This window comes from Meriones unguiculatus, chromosome 15 (genome assembly GCF_030254825.1).
Source record: "Meriones unguiculatus strain TT.TT164.6M chromosome 15, Bangor_MerUng_6.1, whole genome shotgun sequence".
Taxonomy (NCBI): domain Eukaryota; kingdom Metazoa; phylum Chordata; class Mammalia; order Rodentia; family Muridae; genus Meriones; species Meriones unguiculatus.
The window spans coordinates 56,328,354-56,343,702 of NC_083362.1; positions in this window are offsets into that span (position 1 = coordinate 56,328,354).

Sequence of the window (15,349 nt, forward strand, 5' to 3'; positions counted from 1 at the left end):
CAGAAAGAGTGTAAGAGCCTGAGATGGTGGATTACTACAAGGAAACATTAGGTTCTACACACAGAAAGGGCAGCTGTATCCAAGCTCTCACAGCAGTGATGACAGTAGGTACACAGTGTATGCAAACCCAAGCCAGACCAAATCCCAGAAGGGAAAGAGGATTTAGATATATAATCCCATCCCAAGCCATAGACGTATTGGCAATTGTCAGCAGCTGGAAGAGGTAAAGACAGTTTTCTCTGAGTGTGGCCTCTAGTGGATTAACCACACCCAGTAAAAGACCACACATCCAAGAATACTTGGGAAGCACAAAATTGGTTGTGATTGTTTTTTTTTAATTAATAACATAAATCATGCGCAGTGGCACATGCCTTAATCCCAGCATTCGACGGGATCTCTATGAGTTCAGGGCCAGTCGGGTCTACAGAGTGAATTCCAGGATCGGCAGAGTTATATAATAGAGAGACCCTGTCTCAAAGCAACAAGGACAACAAAAAAACAACAAAAACTTGGCAGGGCAGGGATGTGGGGAAAATAAGAAAGAGTTAGGGAAGTGGTGGGGAATAGAATCAAAACACATTGATGAAATTCTCAAAGAACCACAAAGAGAGAGAGAGAGAGAGAGAGAGAGAGAGAGAGAGAGACCAGTCTCTGTGCAGATATCATACTTCAAGCATATTTGCATCTTCTGTGTCTACCTAGCCCGAGGGATTCTTGCTTCTGAATTCTCCCACTGTCATAAAGTTTCTGTGTTCAGGGTTTAACCTGTCTTTCCTGTTCTACCAGCTACTCCTTCTTGTCATGAAGCGTCTGCTCCCACCATCCACTTACTCATCCTCCCGTCAGCCCTCTCCGCAGATACTCAACCCCTGTCCTGTCTCTTTGTTGAGGTTGCTTCCTCATCTCTCTCCTTGGACCATTTCTACATAATGAAGCTTACAGTCCTCACGGCTAAAATGAACGCTCCTTAGGACACCTTCTAAGGACTGTCTGCCTGTGAGTAATTAACCCTTTCTCATCCCAGTACTGCTCTTGAGACTTTATACTTATTTAGACATTTGTTACTAAAATTATATTTTTGAATAAATTACTTTGTTATAGTTTATATCTTTTGACTTTATATTCCTTAAAAACAATGGTGAGATTTTGTTCCTTTTCTATCACGTAATATCATGCATACGTGGTCTCAGTCATTAAAACATTCACAATTAATTGCCAATACGTGAATAAAAGAATAAGTGAACAGTCATTCGGGCTCTTTCAGGTGATGTCACTGCTCATTTTGTTGATGAAATTATGAGGTTCGAAGATGCACACTGCATGGCCCAAGGTCACAAGTGGTCCAATCCTTGAATTTGGTGGGAAATGGAGTTTGGTGAGACTTGATCCACAATGGATTCTCTACACAACGGAGACTCTTTTTAGACATGAAAACATAGTTCAATTTCTTAGAATTAACTACAGTTCTTTGTTGTTTAATTTTACATGTCAGCTGTGCTATCCCTTCTCCGTGACCCATTTTCTCATCTGTGAAATGGTGATCAGAGCTTAATGCTCTCCAAGCTTCCTTCCAGCTGTAAAATTTCAACAGCTTCTATCAGTTGCATCCTTCCCTTTTCTCCCCAGCAGAAAACACAGCTTTCCTGGGTTTTCCCAAGTATCATGATGTCGTACTACCCATAAAGCATTTTACATGAAGGTTAATTATCAACCCATGACAGTGACAAACACAGTAGCATTAAAAACAAACAAACAAAAATCAGTTACAAAGGTCAAAAACAAAACAAAACCAGGAATACTGTCTTATGCCTATAATTCTGGAATGTGGGAGACAGAGAGGCAGGATTGTCATGAGTTCCAGGTCAGCCTGGGACACAAAGTGAGACTTTGTCTCAAATAAAATAATAAAATAAAATAAAAGATTAGAAAACAAAAATATGTCAAGGATTTTTTAGTATAAGAATTTTTAAAGGATATTTAAAGCTTCAAATAAAATAAGGTAAGTAAAGCTTAATTTTATAGAATTGATGTTCAACATAAGCGGTTCCATCCTGGAAAGCATGTCTATAGTTCCTCATAGTAGCGAGTACAAAGGGCAAAAGGAAGTCTAAAGGTTAGTGTGAGCTTTACCCCAACAATCAACAGTGCACTTACTTCTTTTTCATTCTTAATATTGCAAGTGTGAGTAAAAATATTCTCCTTTCTGCCCCCTAGGTAAATAATTCATACTAATTCTTAGTGGCTGTCCCATATATAGGCTTGCAGATATGAATACCTGCTATTTAAGTCACATACATAATGACCTTGCTCCACTCTATTTATATTTTATTGCCTCCTCACAACTTTGTGGCACCTCCCAATTTATTTATTCCACCCTCAAAGGCATTTTCACCTCACTCAGTTCCAGTGCAAACTTCTAGACTAAAAACCCGGGCATCGCTGTTCATTCAGTCATGTAGTAATTCTCTATCCTCTCGGCGCTTCATTTTAGTAATGAAATCCTTCATGCTCAAAAAGGCATGCTCCCTGGTTAAAGACATATATAATGTGCATAGTATTCAAACTAGCATGCTCTGCTCTCTTTAAATACAGAAAACTAAACAAGGAACAACGAGGGGTAGCAGAATATATGAAGAGAAGTGAAAACAAAGTGGCCCCTTTATTAGTCAAGAGACCAAGTGCATCGCCTTACAGGCTCTAGATTTAGTAAAGTGAACAAAAATCTCATGCTTTCTAAATTCATTCCACAGATGTATTACTTTCTCTTAGGATGCATTGATTCTCAATTGTTGTCAGGGTCTTAAATCAAATCTAACTTATTGTGCTTTCCTGTCATACAGAAGTCTGAGCCAAACAAAAGCAGGTGATAATAAGGGGAATTAATCCTCAATGTCACTTAAAGCTACAAATAACCTTCTGACAAAAAGAAAAGAAAAGAAGAGAAAAGAAAAGAAAAGAAAAAGTTTCCTTTCATAGGCACTATTTTGCTATTTGTTTTCTTCCTAATAGCAAACAACAGGAAAGAGTAAAAATTTATTAAGATGGTCACATACACATGCAATAGCCTATGGTTTTCTTCTTATACACATCATATATATTTGCATATTCTATCCTCTTTCAAATACAAATCTCCATACTTACATGTGCACATATGGTCATATAATCTGTTACATACTGCACACATGCACAGGTATGCACACACCATAACCTGAAGAGGATGAATAAACTGTGACAAATTCTAGTGGTGCTCAATTCCTACAAAGCACTGTCACGGGGTACAGAACTAAACGGAGAATTCTCAACAGGAGGAATCTCAGATGGCCGAGAAGCACTTAAAGAATGACTCAGTGTCCTTAGCTATCAGAGAAATGCAAATCAAAACGATTCTATGATTCCATCCTACAGGAGTCAGAATGGCGAAGATCAAAAATTTAAGTGACAGCACATGCTCGTGAGGCTGTAGAGAAAGGGGAACCCTCCTCCATTGCTGGTGGGAGTGCAAACTTGCACCGTCTCTCTGGAAATCAATATGGAGCTTTCTCAGAAAACTGGGAATAGTTCTACCTCAAGATCCAGCTATACCACTCTTGGACATATGCCCAAAAGATGCTCCATCATACAACAAGGACATTTGCTCAACTATGTTCGTAGTGTCTTTATTCCTAATAGCCAGAAACTGGAAATAACCTAGATGTCCCTCAGTCAAAGAATGGATACAGAAAATGTGGTACATTTACACAGTGGAATACTATTCAGCTATTAAAAACAAAGAAGTCATGAAATTTTCAGGCAGAAGGATGGAACTCAAGTGAGGTAACTCAGACCCGGAAAGATGCACATGGTATGTACTCACTTATAAGTGGATATTAGACCATTAGTACAGGATAATCATACCACAATCTACACAGCCAAAGAAACTAAGTAACAAGGAGGGCCCAACAGAAGGTTTTGGAATATCACTCAGAATGGGAAACAGAACAGACAGCAAAAGTGGATGAAGAGAGGGAACTGGACAGGAGATGGAATGGGGAGGGAAACAAGAGTGGCAAGCTGATGTTGGGAGAATGGGTTGGTGGAGGTGAGAGGGCTAGGAACGAGAAGGGAAGCTGATGTGGGACGTCTCTTTGTCAAGCTGGCAGGCTCCTGGGAGGACATGGGTGTGACTCTAGTTGAGACTCCTAATGGGGAGGGGTGGCAGGAACATGAAGACTGAAGTGACCACCTCCTAGCCAGGTAGGACTTGTGGAAAGAGAACAACAACCCACCAACAAAACCTATGATCCAAAAATTACCCTACCTACAAGAAGTACAAGGATAGAGAGAGAACAAAGATTGAGGGAAAGTCCAACGAATAGTTGGCCCAACCTGAGACCCACTCCACAGTGAGAGCCAGCTCGTGACACTAATAATGATACTCTGCTATGCTTGCAGACAGGAGCTTAACATGACTGTAGTCTGGGAGGCTCCAGCCTGACTGGGACAGATGCTGGGACTTGTTGCCAAGCAAGAGCGGAGCTCCGGGGGTCCTGTGGAAGTGTTGGGGGAAAGATGGAAGGACCTGGACAGGACTGGAACCTCACAATAAGATAAACAGGGACCACTAACCCAGTCCCATGGGGGCTTTTCAGTCTTGAAGGTGGAGGGTGGGGGAGGCTGTTTCTAACATGGACTCTTATTACCTGCTTTTGGATAACTTCCCCCTGGCAGGGCTGCCTGGCCTGATGTGACTTGATGTGCTTGGAAAGGCTGATACTGGAGGGAGGGCACCCATCTCTTCTGGGAAGAAAAGGAGAGGAGAAGGGAAAGGAAGGAAAAGGGGGACTGGAAGGAGAGGAGGGAGGGGGCACCCTTGGGATGTAAAATAAATAAAAAAAGAAAAGAAAGATAAAATTTTTTAAAATCCCTGTTACATATGTAAATTCGTTTTCACTTTTTTAGGAGTTGTGGCTATACAGTTGTGGTGCTGTTAATTAAGTCTAATGGTACTAGAAATTGCAGCATAGTCTGAGCTGCGATGTCAGGATTTCGTGATACAGTGTATTAACCTAAGTTGTGACAATAATATAAAATAACTGCTGAAGTCTGGAGCAATTAAGTTGGAATACAATACATTTAGTGAGTCAGTGGCTGGGGAGATGGTTAAGCAGGCAAAGGATTCAATGCACAGGAGTGAAAACTAGAGATGAGATGCCCAGCACCCATGTGATGGCTGGGTGGGTATAGTGACCCACTTATAATCCCAGCGCTTGGGAGGTACAGACAAGAGAGTTCTAGAGCAGGTTGGCTAAACACACTAGCCAAATTAGTAATCTCCAGATTCAGCTGAGAGATCCTGTTTCAAAATACACACACATGCACATGAATACGTGTGTGCCTACACACAAACACACACAAATTTAACACACACATGAATTAATTAATTAAACCTATGTAGGCATGGCGTTGTGTAGCAGTTCCCATCAAGGTTAAAACCTTCCATCTCAGAGGCAAGCTTCCTAAAGCAGGAAGTAAAGGGAAAATGAAACAGCAGGATATTTTAGGACAGGGTGTTTACAAGGAGGTGAAACAACAGAATGCTTCAGGAAGAATGGAAGGTGACACACTCCATCTTGCAGGAAGAGTTCACTAAGACAGGAAGCAAACAATTCAAAGTAGCTTCAGAAAGTCCCTGAAGCTGACCAAATTCATTGGGCCGCACCCTCCTCGAGAATACATAAACAGAGAAGACGGTTGAGCATAACTCCTAGACAAAAGCTGCAAAGGACACTCTGTGACAAGTCCAGCCGCCTGGAAGACGCAGGGACCAGCAAAACCAACCAGAAAGGACATCCCACAACCTACTGAGAGGCCTGCAGGACCCAGCCAAACTCATGGTGGCTTTGGTGATACAGCTGTCATTGAGTAGTTTCTGCTACATTAAGCAAGCCCTTACCAGTATTCCTGCCAGTAACCTCAGTCAAGCCCATTGGTTCATCAATTTGCGCTTCAGTTATATCCATACTTTGGTCTATTATTGGTCTCCTGTTTGAGGTGAGTTGATGCTTGTTCCTGTCTCTTTAGCAATAGCATCACACAACAGCTGGAGAGGTGGCTGCTTAGTGGACAAGAATACTAAGGGCTCTTGCAGGGAATCTAGGTTCAGTTCCCCATACCCACTGGAGTAACTCACAGTCCAGTAGCTCCAATTCCAGGCCTTCTAATGTCGTCCTCTGCTCTCTGCAGGCACCTGCACACACACGGTGCACTTACAGATCCACAGACACGCACATCTACATAAAAGGAAACAAGCAAATGTTTATAAAGCAAAAATGAAAAGGATATTAGTAAGTCCTCTATGAGCTGTGCCTAAAAGGGCCCCATGCAAGACAGAAATATGTCCTTCCCTCCAATCAGCCCTGTTGTAAGCGGTGATTAATATTTACTAACAATTGTCTTTTAGTAATGCTGCTGTTAGTCCTAAACAGCTGTACACCCAAATCACCACACAGAGACAGGATGGTTAACCAGATTAGTTAACCTAGAACACAATGCTGGGCAATAGTTACTCCATCCTAAACCTCCAAGCCCTCATAGTTTCCTAACATTTAAATTTCCCCACATTATACTTGCTTTTTGTGAAATCTTAGGTCTGGTTCATGCTCCATGTCCTCCAAGATCTCTCCTCCAGCTCTGCTCTACTCGTGCTCTCCTCTCCTCGAGCTCCTCCTCCTTCTCGCCCCTTCCTGTTCTCTAGCTCCTCCCCTCTTTCCTGTCCTCTGGCTCCTCCCATTGCACAACATTGTATCTAGTTGCTTTATTTGTGTCCTGTTTACACAAGAGTTGAGACAGGATGCCTAGAATGAGTATCACAATACAATATCCAGATTGAAAACAGAGGGGGGGGATCAGCATTTGAATGAACAAGGGTAAAGCGTATACATTTTAAAAGAACATTATACCAACACAGCCCCAATTCACTGGAGAAAATGTAGAGATTCCATATTTCTCTTCTTTGTGACCTCTATATTCTTAAAGTTTCTAACAATAACACATTTACTTTATTGCTGTTGGTTATTAATATTTATTGATTTATCTTTTAGTTAAACAGTGGTTATTCCTAAACCAGCTGTATACCCAAATCACCAGATAGAGACTAGGATTTATTCAATTAACCTAGAGCACGATGCTGGGCAATAATAACTACATCCTAAAACTCCAAGCCTGCATAGTTTCCTCCCATTCAGATTTCCCACATTATACTTGCTTTTAGTCACATCTTAGGTCCAGTTCATCTCTCCGGATGGTTTTCAGTCCTCTCCTTCAGATACTTCCTCTCCAACTCCTCCCACTCGCTTCCTTCTCTTCCCCTCCAGACCAGGATGTCCCACCCTATTCTCTCCATTGCTCAGCATTGGATGGTTGTTTTATTGACAATAGAGAGAACAAATGGTGGCATGCTAACACAAACTTAAGACAGGTGATGCTTAGAAGAAACATCACAATGCAATGTCAGGATTGAAGACAGATGGTGGGGTAGAGAAATCAGCATTTGAATGAACAAGGGTCAATTATATCCATTCCACAAGAACATTATACCAACATTTATAAAGTGTGTTTACTGGCAAACTCATTGCTTTAAATCTCTGCAGAACTAATTCTGTGTCTAAGTTAACAAAATTTACACTGATCTTTAAAAAGAAGGGCCAGCAAGAGGGCTCTGCAGATAAGGGCTCTGCCAATCTCAGTGACCCAAATTAAGTCTTGGGCATTAACGTGGTAGAAGGGAAAAACCAACTTCCATAATTTGTCCTATAACCTCCACACACCTACACCCACACCCATGTACCCATATCAAAACCAGCTCCAAACTCCACACACTCACACAGGGTGACAGTAGGGAGGGAAGGAGAGAGAGAGAGAGAGAACAATGTTTCAATGTGTAGCCCAGGCTGGGCTATAACTAAATATTGTAGCCCAGGCTAAGCTTGAGCTCTTAGTAATCCTCCTGTCTCAACCTCTTAAGGTATAGTATTACGAAAATGAGATGCAGCATCATACATTAACTTTCTCCAGATTTCAGATGTGTTATAATGTGGCTTTGATTCCTTAGTTTTACACCTTGTGTAAAGAAATCTGGACTTAGAGCAAGTTAGTTAGACAGGAGAATTGTAGTAACGCTGATAATTCGTCCAAATTGTAACTCTTAATGAATATAATGCTGTCATGAATTCTGAGAAACAAAAGTAGATAAGAAACTGCAGAGAGATGTGAGAAAACCAGAGAACATGGTCAAATTAACTGACCTCAAGTACTTAACAGCTAAGCTCCTATAACAAACCATTGGAGGGGAAGCCACATTTAAAGAAAGAATTATCAGCTTTGGAATGGTTAAAGACAGAGTGTGAGACTCAGTGTTCAGCACAAAGCAACAGAGGAACCTGAGCTGAAATGTTAAGACAAAGGCTCATGCATAGGAAATTCACAATTCCCCACAGTAAAAGGTTGGATTTTTAATCAATATGAAATAAAAAGCTTTCAAAACATTCTAAGCAAAGAGGGAAAAACAGTCTACAGTACATTACTCTGAAGTGGATAGAGTTAATCAACAGATGTGCATTCAAAGCCAGAAAGCTGCTTCACATATACTAAAGTGTAAAGAAGGCAGATCCTACCAGAACACCTTCACAGATGTTGATGTTCAATAATACACAGAAGGAAGCAGCGATTCAGGGCTCATGATTCCACTCCAGGAGAATAACGAAATCTATACTTCCCATGACACACACATGAAGTGGAAACTTTGGACTGAATAGACTTCACTTGAAATTTTGAGTTTCGTTTTCTCAAAGGCAGGAATACCTACAAAAGTCTATGCTATAATAGATTTTTTTTGTAATGTCATATTAGTTTCACACACACTGTAACACTGAGTTAAGTCCGAGCTAAATTCTCTATACCTCCTTAGACAGTAAATGCAAGAGCTTTCCGAGGTAACCAGGCTGTCTGCTAGAGATAGTGTTCAATTGCTAACCCAACCAAAAATGCAACCAAAACAGAGAACTGCTTTCTCAATTTAAACTGGTCCCATTTTACAATGTGACTCATCACCTGCCTCTCACTTTTGTACATCTACATCTTTGTTGTGTGGCTTGAATCTCTGCAGCTGTAAAAATACTTTTCACCATACCTATAACCCAACCATAAGTAAGAAATGCCTTTTAAATTTCCTCTAAAGAGATTCTAAGGGCATCCCCTTCTCATGTTTGGATGCACCTATCTTGAAGGGAAGCAATGTACCTGTCAGGTAGGTTTCTCACCACCATGAATGCACTTGAGTTTCACTGGTAAGAAAGAAGAGGATAAAGGCTATGTGGGAGATTCCTAGCAGTCACTATTTTAAGATGAAGGTACACCTTGCTCTAGAACTTTTTGACTGTAATTCTACACAGGTCTTTTAATCGCCTTTAAAATCTAAATCTCTTCCAAGAAGCCACATGCCTGGTGAATTGTCTGTTACTTTATTTCTCTTTATCTCCAATGCTGTCCTCCGTATCTTTAAGGAGTGTAATAACCAACTCAAAGAAACTGGAGAGGGGCAAGGGGCAGAATTGACAAATATTCCCCTCCCACAACAAAGCAAGTAATGACTGCCTGGAAGCATCTTGATGAATATTAATGATACTGAGAACCACCTCAGAAAGTGACAGATTTATGCATGTAAAACCAGTAATCATCAAAGGCCTATTAGGAAAAAGAAAAGTTGCAGAGGGTTGACCAATAAGTGTGTTCGTGACCACTAGATGTTAGAACAAACTCATAAAACATGCTAGCCAATTGCAACCCATAAAAAACATCCAAGTGACAACAAAAGTACTAAGGGAACTTTCAACCATTATGTAATACTTGGTGTTGGACTTGGTAATCACAAAATCAAATGAAACAACCCCAAAAAGAGGATATATAGATATTATACTACTGACAAGGAATTGGCAAAGACTCATGATTAAAGATGATAATTTCCAAGGTACCAAATGACACAATGATTGGATTCTAGGAATGTCTAATAGAATCAAGAAAGAAAGAAAGAAAGAAAGAAAGAAAGAAAGAAAGAAAGAAAGGAAGGAAGGAAGGAAGGAAGGAAGGAAGAAAGAAAGAAAGAAAGAAAGAAAGAAATGAAAAGAGAAAAGCAGAGGAAGAGAAAGAAAAAGGGGAAAAGGAAGAAAGAGGAGGGAAGGGAAAAGGAGAAACAGGAGGAGGAAGAGGAAGAGAAGGAAGAGGAGGAGGAGGAAGAAGAGAAGAAGAAGACTACCAAAATTAACTACTGCCTCGGTTTCCTCATCCCATCAATTATGTATAAGGATAAATGAAGATGCTACCTCAGCAGTGAGGCCTCAGTGAAGTTACTAGCTCACTACAGAATTTGATGGTCAATGGAACAGATATTTCCAAGAGAGTAAGTTGGTAGAGGATTAGAGGATGGGAAAGATGTCTTGTTCTCAGATAGGATACTTTCTGGAGACACTGAGCAGCTGCCTTCTGGAATAGACTGTGAGGAGAGAGTTCCTGGAAAAGCATGCCATTTCTTCCAGTATGTAAGGTGTGCATTCCCACATACACTGGCACCTTCAACACTTCTGAAAATTTCTAGAATGAGCAGGCTCCGTAGATGTAGTTTCACTTCAGTTGCTGTGATAAAAAAAAGATACCCTGATCAAAAGCAATTAAAGAGAGTTGGGGGTGTCTCCTAGTCATTAGCTTCAGATAACAGTCCATTGTTGTTGGGAGTTCAAAGCAGCAATTTAAAGAGATATACATGTAACATTATACACACTGGATAGGATATATTTGGGAATATATATGTGTATAAACACGTACACCCACACACATATGCATGTATAACAATTAATGAAAAAAGAAGCCATGAATTAGAAAAAGAAATAGGAGAGGTACTTGGGAGGGTGTGGAAGGAGGAAACGGAAGAGAGAAAATATGTAATTATAATCTCAAAAATATATAAATAATTTCAGCAAAAGAGAGAAACTGGTTATATCCATGTTCAAGAGCAAAGATAGAATGAATGCATGTATGCTAACCCAGCTGACTTTTCCAAACTTACACAGAGCAGGACTCAAGCCCAGGGAATGATGGTGCTCACATTCAAGTTGTGTATTCCCACTTCAATGTACTGGGTAAAAAAAAAAAATTCTCATAAGCGTGCCCCTCACCAATCCAATACAAACAATTCCTCATTGGCACTCTCTTCCCAGTGCTATTGGAAATTGTGTCAACTTGACAACGAAAATTTACCACTGTGGCGTAATGCCTGAGAGAAGAGTAGGAACACTTAGAGAAGTGCTACCTGTGGAAAACATGAATACGGTGGAGCCAATGTCCTTGATGAACAGTGGAGCATCTTTCAGGTATATGCCCAGGAATGGTATCACTGAGTCTTGAGGTAGCACTATTCCTGAGAAAGCTCCAGATGGATTTCCAAAGTGGTTGTACAAGTTTACACTCCCACCAGCAATGCAGGAGGGTTCCCCTTTCTCCACATCCTCTCCAGCATGTGTTGTCACTTGAGTTTTTGATCTTAGCCATTCTGATGGGTATAAGATGGAATCTCTGAATCATTTTGATTTCCATTTCCCTGATGACTAAGGCCTTTGAACATTTCTTTAAGTGCTTCTCTACCAATTGAGATTCCTCTGTTGAGAATTCACTGTTTAGCTCTGTATCTTATTTTTTAATTGTATTATTTGGTTTATTGGTGTTTAATTTCTTGAGTTCTTTATATATTTTGGATTTTTAGCCCATTGTCAGCTATAGGGTTGGTGAAGACTTCATGTTTATAGCAACTTTATTCATAATAGCCACAAAAAGGAAACAGCCTAGATGCCCCTCAACCAAAGAACGGATAAAGAAATCATGGTACATTTACACAATGGAATACTACTCAGGCATTAAAAACAAGGAAATCATGAAATTTGCAAGCAAATGGATGGAACTAGGAAAGATCATCCTAAGGGAGGTAATACAGATCCAGAAAGAAACACATGGTATATGCTCACTTATAAGAGGATTTTAATCATACAGTACAGGTTAGACATGCTATAATGCACAGACCCCAAGAAGATAAGTCCAACGGCTATCTTAGGCTTCATGTTGGCCCAGTAGTTAGGGGAATGAGGGATATCTCTGACATGGACTATGTTGCCTGTTTTTGATCACTTCCTCTTGATGGTACTTCCCTACAGGCCACTGGGAAGGAAGATGAACTCAGTCCTCATTTGAGTAGATGACCTGGAGTGTCAGGAGGAGGGGTCTTCTATTTTGATGAATAGAGAAGAGCAGATGAGGGAGGAAGGATGAAAGTGAGAGGAGAGAAGGGAGGGGCCTATGACTGAGATGTAAATTGAATTAATAATATTAATCAAAGAAAAAGAAAAACAGTGAGGAATCATACTTCTTTGTAACTTTTGAAACAGAGGTTCCCATGTTTTCATGCTAGTCTAGAGTAGGGAGAATTAGAATCTGATCCAGCAATATGTTCATCTAATCTTAAGCATTTTTCTGGAATTGTTTAATGTCCTGTAACTTTCTTCCTTCTCTTCCACTCCCTCTGCCTGGCAGCGCTATAGCTTGTGCTTCATTTGATGGTTAGATAATCTGCAGGACCTCCTTTCACATTCTGCTTCTTGAGGTCACAAGTGTAAAGCTATCCCACCCAGCATGCCTGCAGGCATCCACCCCTATCCAGCCTGAACTCCAGCAGTTTCCAAAGCTAACTTTCTCTCTGGAGTCTGGTCTTCTCCTCCTCTTCCCCGTGATATAGTACATATATTTTCACTATAACATAAATTGGACTTTCCCCCTGCCTTGCTTGACCTTAACTTAAAATCTGAACTCAGCCCACCTTCCAATGCCTAACATGGCTTGGATTTTGCCACACTCCACATGCTCTTGACTCCTTGACCAAATGGCCTGTTGGTGAACCTCAAACTCCACTTTTCTGCTCTCCCTTCCCAGTTTGCTTCATCACAATCTTCTTAAGAGACTGTCACATGTGAAACTCTATTGCTTCAGAGCATTTTGTTAATCTGCGTCTCCCATTCCTCTGTCTGCATGACTGCCTCCTCCTTTGGCATGACTTACCTGGACTTCATCTCTTCAGAAACAACCCTTGATTGCTCAGTGTAAACCCCTGCTACTTTCTTTTTCTATATCATCGTGAGAATAGTATATCGGTAGAGCTATTTAGATTATTGACTACAACTTTTACTTGAGCATTAAAATATGTATTTATTTTATCAGATTTTTATTTCTCATCCCTAATAGGTGATAATTTCATTTTGCTGAAGACCTAAAAGGGCAACAAGAACAGTGGAGGAGGAAGGCCCCTGAGAGGGGACAGTAGAAGCTCTCCCACACACATAAAGAGAAACAAAACTCAGTGGCTTAGCGCTTGAGGAGATGGCTCAGTAGGTAAAGTGTTTGCTGCACACGTGTACATAGCTGAGTTCATACCTGGAGAACTTGTGTAAAAAGCTAGTCATGATTGTATGTACCTGGCTTGTGGGAGTGGCAGAGACAGGAGGATCTCTGGGGCTTAGGGGCCAGCCAGACTTGCTGAATCAATGTTTCAAGTACAATGAAAAAGCCTGTCTCAAAAATATATGTAAGGAAGAGGGAGTAGAGGGTGATTGGCAAAGACATTGATGTCCATCTCTGGCCAAGATACACATTTGTGTGCATATAAATACACACACACACACACACACACACACACACACACACACACACATCAATGGCTTAAATGTAGGTATGCCAGTCAAATAGAGATAGTAAGAAAAGGTAAAGAATCAAGGGAACTCAACCAATAACATGTATCTCTTTCTTATAGAGGTATATAATCAAACATAAATATTTTAGAGCATGAGGCTTCAAAAGAATGCTCTGTAAGTAAGAGTTGTTGAAAGACATGGTTAAGGAAGCCGATTCAGGGACATTCAAAATATGTTTATAGTGCTACCAGGTCATGTCTTCATTCAGTTATGCACAAAATAAATGCATATTGAGTGGAAATGTGGTTCCACGTAATATGCTTATTTCTTGCACTGCAAGCACAGATAGACACCAAGCTGTTAAAATACTCGGCTGTGTAAGAACCAAGCTCTCAAGACTCTAGCCAGAGATGGAGATGTGGTCACTGGCTTTCCCTTGCTAGGGTAGGCTTTGATGTTTCATGAATGGGCTTTTTTATAGACTCCGCAAATCCCTTCTTAAATGATCCCATAGTGTTATAGGATTTCACGAAACAGCTTCTCATTCCCCATGTACGGAAAGAACTCTCCCACTAGATCTATAGGATGCAAGAGCATCTTGATGCACATTAACTCAGATAAGGAAGGAGTAATTAGGTTACCAGTGGCTTTTTAAGATAGACATCTAATTAATTACCACAGTAATACTTAATTCATGAGGTTAAATATAGTCATATATGTCATATCTCAAAGTAATAATTAAACTGAGTAACTTTGATATGCCCTTCTATTGTCTGTCTACAACTTCGTCTTTTCAAACAACTTCAGCTTTCCTGCAAAACAGCTTCATTTTTTTTCCTAATCCTGAAAAACTAAAACCATTCTTCTTTTTTAGACCAAGGATAGCCAGCTGGAATTCTCTTCTCCATCCTTTCCCCTCTTCAAAGCCTCGCTGTTGGTAATGTTTTCGCTCCATCTCTGCATCTTTGAGATTCTAAACAGTTCCAGATTCTCTAAAGCGTTGGTTCTCAACCTTCCTGCTGCTGTGACCTGTTAGCACGGTTCCTTATATAATAGTGACCCCATCCATAAAATTACTTCACTGCTACCTCATAACTGCAATTTTGCTACTATTATGAATTGTAATGGAAATCACATGTCTTTGCTAATCCCCCTTTCCCTGCTATTCTTTTTTTTTTGAGACAAGCTTTCTCATGGCTCTTGAAACTTGATGATTCAGCAAGTCTGGCTAGCCAGTAATCCCCAGGGATCCTCCTGTCTTTGCCACCCTCAGAAACCAGGTATATACTGCCATGAAAACTATATTTGTTTTATTAACTAAATTTTACATTGAAGGTTCTGAGTATAAAAGAGAAGTCCCCCGAATCTCACAAAATAGTAAGCCTCACTCAACTGAAGTACAGTCCCTTGAGAATTTAATACTGCACATGCCTGGATAGAGAATCCCAGAATGAGGGGACTCCCAGATCACAGAGCCTGTGAGGTCTTACCCAGGTCCTCTGCATATATGTTATGGCTGAGTGAGTAGCTTTAGTGTTCTTGTGGGAATCCTAACATGGGAACAGGGACTGTCCATGACTCTGCCTACT